Source organism: Pinus tabuliformis, chromosome Q (genome assembly GCF_031772625.1).
Source record: "Pinus tabuliformis cultivar Carrire ecotype Pingquan chromosome Q, CPIR1, whole genome shotgun sequence".
In the NCBI taxonomy this organism is placed as follows: Eukaryota; Viridiplantae; Streptophyta; class Pinopsida; order Pinales; family Pinaceae; genus Pinus; species Pinus tabuliformis.
This window is the reverse complement of record NC_142296.1, coordinates 24888457-24895470: the sequence shown is the minus strand read 5'-3', so window position 1 is coordinate 24895470 and position 7014 is coordinate 24888457.

The following is a 7014-nucleotide window of genomic DNA, read 5'->3' as shown; positions in this document are numbered from 1 at the left end:
CAGACTCCTTAAAAGAAAAGGCTCACTTGAGCACTTGTCACTTCGGGCTCACTAAACATTCGAAGGAGACTAGAGTCATCTTTTTGTCCTTTTCTCGACTCTTAAAACATGAAAAGGTCATGTTGTGTCCTTGCGTCTTAAAATTTATTTGGCCGCGATTAACATTACCTGGTTAGATATTGTTTACGTTAGATTGAGTAGGCTGCATTTCGTTCTCGATGGCAACCTTTCCGGGGTTCACCAACCCAGGGATCCCCTCTGACGGGAACCCTGGTCATTTCGCTCCTTTTGGAAATTTTGGTGCTCCTTATATGGTGACGTTGTCCCTCCCAGGGTTAATTGTTGGGTTGCCGTTCTGGTTGTTCTCAACCTCTTTGGTCCCTGTCGTCTCACTGTCTAGTCAATCCATCCCTCCACCTGAACAACATCACGTTGATTCTAAGGTGGATCTCTCTCCTTCTACGCCCACTTCTACATCCTCCTCTTCCACTTCACCTGGTGAAAGTCTAGATTCGAGTAACCAGGTGGCTAAGAAGAAGAAGAAGAAGATGAAGAAGAAGAAGGCTCCTAAGGGAGAGGTTACAAGTGTAGCTACCCCCTCAAGTACACCTGAAGTCGGGCCCCCTTCCGCTCCTCCGCGGAAGGTCAAGTTTCCTTGTCGATTATGCAAGAAGGACCATATTCTTCGCGATTGTCCTGGCATTCCCAGGGTACTAGAAGTATGGTCTCGCGATCCGGCCCGCCCCTCATCGTCCTCTGAAACTCACGGCGATGCTACCTTATCAGTTGGGAATGGTAAGGGAAAAGGGAAGATTTGAATCCCCTGTAGACTTTGTGAAGGAAATCATCCCCTTCACCTTTGTCCACTCATGGATAAAGCCTCTGTTGTCTTGAAAAGTCTTCCAGATCCTTCACCCCAACTTCTCGCTGGTTATCAATGTCTCTCTTTAGCCGCAGATTGTTCCCCTATTGACAAAGAGATTGCTTCAAATTCTTCTCTTGTCCAGGCCCCTCTTCCCGAACCAGGCTGTGCCCAGCCTGTTCTAGACCAACCATTGGTCGGAAAGAGTGTCGATTCGAGTTCACCACCCGTCGATCACTCTGTTTTGGAAGAGCATCACTCCCATGTTCTTCTCGTCTCCTCAGATTCTCCTGAGTCTAGAAATGACTCTCCTAACCCAGCTGCTCCCTAAGGTTCTCCTTCGGTTCCTTTAGCACATGGGGTCAATCATATGATTCCCCCACCAAGTAGTCTGGTCACTTCCTTTGATTGGAATCGCCTGATCGCCGGTCGCCTTCCATCCCATATGCCTTTCCAGATCACAGTACATGCCTGTGCTAAGGCAGTACCTGGCACTGTTTTGGATGAAGGGGCGTCTGTCAGTCTTATGCCGTACACTACTTGGAAAGCTTTAGGTTCCCCGCAGCTTGGGCCAGTCACTCAGAATCTGTTGGCCTTCGACGGAGGAGCCTGTCCATCTCTAGGAGTTCTCCCAAAGTTCCCTATTACTTTGGGAGGAAAAATTGTCTATATAGACGTCTTGGTTACCCAAGGTGTTTTAGACTTTAGTCTTCTCCTTGGTCGTGACTATGTTTACGCCATGGGGGCCCTCGTTTCTTCGCTTTACCGTGTGGTTTGCTTTCCGCACGATGGAAGAATTGTGACTATCGATCAAGTGTCATTCGTTAGTCCCCCGACGCCTCCTGCGACGTTGTCATCCCCTCCTAGTTTTCATCCACCAGTTGCATCTGCCCCATCACAGATCAACTACGTGGCCACCTATCCCGTGCCTGGATCCAAGGATGCCGCCGTCGTGCATAGTGTCCTGGAGGCATTGGGCCCTGACTTCCAAGATGTTGGCCTTCCATCAGGAGTGGCACTCTTGGGAGCCTTAACTTCCTATTCATTATGATGAAGTTCCATTGGAGCATAGTTCGTTTCCCTGTGTCAAGCTCCATAAACAATGAAACTAGGTGTCCGAGCATAGTTCTTGATCTTGTGTCAAGCTCGTTAAAAAATGAAACAATTCCCCCTTTCCAATCACGTCTTTCAATTAAGATCTCGTAAAGATTCATTCCATCCACTTTTTTGAATGCAATGAAGCTTGGGGGACATGTACCTCATCTTGTGCCATTGCACTGGGGGCATGCGCATTTCCAACAAGCAGAGTCTTTCCTGGTTCAAGCTTGTGTCCCGAGGATAGTTTTGATCTTGTGACGACCTCGTTAAAAAACGAAACAATGTGTCCCGAGGATAGTTTTGATCTTGTGGCGACCTCGTTAAAAAACGAAACAAGGTGGTCGAGCATAGTTCCTGATCTTGTGTCAAGATCGTTAAAAAATGAAACAAGGGTTATGAGGATAGTTCTTTTACTGTGTCAGCCTCATTAAAAAATGAAACATCTCCTCCTTTTCCAAATCGAGTCTTTGATTAAGATCTCGTAAAATCCAAGTCGAGTCTTTCCAAGATCTCGAAAGTGAACCTTCATTCCATCCACTGTGTTGAATGCAATCAAGCTTGGGGGCATGTACCTCGATTTGCGTTATTATGCTGGGGGCATGCGAACTGATACCAAGCATAGTTTTTCGTTTCAAGCTTGTGTAAACATGAAACCAAATCCAAGCAGAGTTCTCCATGGTTCAAGCTTGTGTAAAAAGGAACCCATACTCGATTTACATCTCGTGATTGCTGTCTTTATCTGCTAAATTCTGCTAGATGAGCCTTGGTTGTTTTCATTCCATCACCGTCATCTCTTTGGTTGACCATATGCTTTCACTTGGTTGTTTTTCCTTTCCTGAGGAACCGCAGCGATGAGTGGTTTTATTAGCCAGCCTCTTGACCGTTACATGTTCTGAGCAGTTCCACCATTGCCGGAACCAGTTGCTACCCTTTATACCACTCATTCCTCTAGGATGAGTCACCTTTAAGCTCTTTTCTGACTCGTAAAATATGAAAAGATTGCCGAGTATTTTCCCTTTTTGACTCGTTAAAGAGAATAAAAATGGAGGTCTACTTTTAGCTCTTTTCTGACCGTCTAAATATGAAAAGATTGCCGAGTTATTCCTCTTGACTCGTTAAACGTAAATAAGAGGTGGTCGTCTTTAAACCCTTTTCCGACCGTGTAAAGACAAAAAGATCGTCAGACCCTTGTCGTTTCAGGTTCGTTAACGGTTACAAAGCGACGTGGTTTCGATCGCTTTTTTACTTTTTCAGGTCGGAATCACTACTCATGAAAAGTACTCCTCGATCGTAATGATCGGGCGGTTCTTTTGAGCATTGTTTTATACTTTTTTGAGCTCGATAGACACAACTTTACGAAAAAGGACCCCCCTGGAGTTCACTTTTCTGCTGTCTTTTCAGACTCTCTAAACAGGAAAAGACGCCGAGTTCTTCCTTTGTCAGACTCGTTAAAAATTAATGACATCGGATTCTGTCGTAATGATGCCTTACAAGCATATGTTATCCTCGTCAAGCTTGTTAAAAATAACTGGGGTACTCGCCAGCAATGGTGGGGAAAATGGAACCACAATTATTGTCGTGTCAGTAGTATGTCGCTCTTGAACATGGCACTTGTCTACTTTCGTGTCTAGGTGGGGACATCTCATCTCGCTTTTCACTTGCCTCCGTGGGTTTTGGGTGATCCTGTTTGACCTCTCATCTACTCATTGCCTCGTCACCATGACCTTTGATCCGTTGATGTCAAATACTGCCAAGTCCACTGTCGTGTCGCCGATATGTCCAAGAGAAGTTGACCTCTGCAGAATTACAACCTCCCTCTGATACCTCACATAATTCTGATTCACCACAACATTCTTCCTCTGTCTCATGTCAATGATGTGGGAAATACTATGGCCCACCTTTGATCAAGGTCACTTCCTTTCGACTTCAGCTCATTATCCAGGAAGCTAATCTAGAGACTCCCTTCCGGTGCCTTGGAGCCTGCATGCCTCAATGGCAGGTTCTTCGTTTTTGACGAGAGTTTTTCATCATTGGCCTTCGATCGAATGATTCTACGGGTGTTCGACGCCAGCTCACTCATTCGCACGCCGTAGATTGTACCTATAGTACCTTGAGGGCCATTGTCATTATTGGTGGTACCTCTCGCGTCTGTTAACAGTTTTCACTATTGGCTGGTAATCAGACGATGTTCATGCATGTTTGACTCCAACTCATGTATTCGCATGCCTGAACTTGTACTCTGTTCGGGTTGAGATGGAGCGCAAGACATTGGATTTTGTTTGTTGGAATCCAGGCTGCGATTTGTGGCTTATTATGATCATTACATGACTCATTCACTGGATGGCTGCGACCATGCCTGAGTCTATTTATCGATCCTCACTGGATGGCTATGCCCATACCTTGGATCTAGATTCTTGTGTACTCTGTTATGGATGGCTACGCCCATACCACATATATCATGTACTTGAGATATCAGTTGTACTTCTTTACGAAGGTTCTCCGATGGTGGTGTTTTCAGTTACACATGTTCTTGTAAAGAATTTCACCCCTCTCTCTCTCTCGGGTCTCACGCTTTAGGGGGCATCTGTTACACAATAATTTGTCACCGTTTGTCACCATCCCTGTTGCCCCTCTCCCGCACGCTGGAGGACTCATTCTGGGACCTGTGAGAAGTGGCATGACCTGAAACCACTTGCATTATATTCCTCTAAGTATGAGCTTCATATGCCCTGAAGACATCTCCTGCAGAATACCCATAAAAAGACCTCTTTTGCATTGGCGCGGTTCCACAGTGTACTGCTCGTGCTAATGGGGGAAATCCTCTAAAGAGGGCGCACCAGTTAGCGCTCTGTCTCAGAGTCGCACTCGCGCCAACCAGGTTGGGTAAAGTTTTTAACGAACAAACTTCTGAAGGTTCTCCTTAACCCATTCACCAACTGAATCTATGTTGAGATAGGATGGTTTTGCTTCGAATCTCCATAGAAGGGAAGTGGTTTGCCACCTTTCACGGAAGCTTCTTAGTGATAAAGCCAATCCCATGAATATTGTGGTTGATCCTATCTCCTTCCCCTCTATCTATAAAAGCTTGTTCTTTTGCCTTGAGCAAGCTAGTTCCAGCTAGTGCTAAGATAGCAAGAATTCCAGGAGTTCAAGAGATTGAAGTTGCAAGAGCCTTCTTTGCATCCATAAGGCCAAATCTAAGTGAGGAAATTCTTGTCACCAAAGAGAGAGAGGCTTGTTTCCCATCCCAACAAGCTTTGCAAGACTTGTGTAGCTGATCACCTAGCCAAAGGAGGATTTGACGTCATAACTATGGTTGTATTCTTCTTTGATTATCAATAATAGATGACTATCATTATGGTTCCACTCTCATTGTCCTTTGTAATGATTGATGTTGAGTTATATCTTTTCTGACTGATATATAATTGCATCTATTGGATTTTACGCTTGTCTTTATGTTGTTCTTTGCATGTGCAGGTGTCCAATCACGGAGACCGTGGGGATCGTGACCGACCGAAGCAAAGGAACGGGAGTGACGTCTCTTCTATGAATATTAGCATTGGAATCCAAGTAGGTTCTCATCATCCACCTTTAATTTGCAATTAGGAACTTGCGTGATAGCATTGTTTGATTGTTGCTAGACCCTGGTCTGGCCTAGTAGGGGTTGCCTCTGTCCGTAGAGGGGATTTACCTCCACAACACCCAGGTTCAACATTAGTTAGCCAAAAAAATCCCTATACTACTGTCCTTTTCGGCATCAGCCCGCGGAGCGCAGAGTGAAGTCGCACCTGAAGCAATATGGTGGGATGTTGGAACCAAGTTTCCACACCCTTGAGATGGATGTGATGTCAGTTTATCTCAGCTATACCTACCTATGTGTAGGTTTCTTAACCCTCTATTCATCCTTCAGCACCTTCGTGAAATCGGTCCAATTGGCTTTCACGCAACCCTAACTTGGGGCTGATATGCTTTCGCGCTGCTAGGGCAACGAACTGTGATATTTTCCTAACTACGCTAAGTGTCTTACTTATCTTAATAGATCTTAGTTAGCTTCGCGTAATGGATGTTGTTACTTGCATTCACTTAACCAATACATTTACATACATTCGCACATCATATAAGCATTATAAGTGAAATTTATACCCAATATAACAGATGCATAAACAGGAAATAAAGACGCAGAAATTGTAGAATACTTCTCTTTATTGAAAATTTTAGACTGTTACAGAGTCATCTCACTCTACGCACTCAGCTGCAGGGTTCTGCGCACTCAGCTGCAGATTTCTAGGCCTCTGCACACTCAGCTGTAGAGCCTCTACCTACGCTACGACCCAAAACTTAGATTTCTAGTTCAGAGCTATCTCTCATACATGTTTGATCATTGATTCTTGTTATAGACATTTTTGGGCACTACAACCCCAAGCACGAAATGCCCATAAACCAAGGGCTCCTAAGTCCCTAAAAGTGTTGTTCTAACCCCTAAAGGAACAAGGTCAACTAATTACAGCTTCTCCCAGAAGTTCTCCTTAAAAAACTGCTCAGAATTGGTCAAAACAAGATCATTTCAGTTGCTCCATAGGCAAAGTGTGTTGCATCTTACCTAAACACACTGTGTGGGTGCGTTGCATTTCAAAAAGCCCTTCTATGGGGTACGATGGGTGAGAAATGACAAATGGCAGTGTCATTCTGCGAGGTGGAGAGGCAATGGAAGCTTCCAGAAACTTCTCCTGTGACACTTGCCTCTCTGAATTTGACCAAGGATGAGTAAGAGATCATCAATCTCCAAGTGGAAGCAAGAACTATCAGAGGGAAGACACTAATCAAATCATAAGCTGACTCATCTCCCTTACAGATATCTATATATGGATCCTTCATCCCAGAGATCCGGAGGCTGGAATTTTGCATATTGTAAGGAATTGCTGTTGGTTTCTTGAGATAAAACATCAGATTGTTGGGTGATCTAAGCTTTGTATGAGGTGAAGAGGGGCTTCCTTGCTGAGAGGATGATGCTGGGTTAAAACAACTGGTTGTAACTCCCCTTAGCTCTTTCTTGT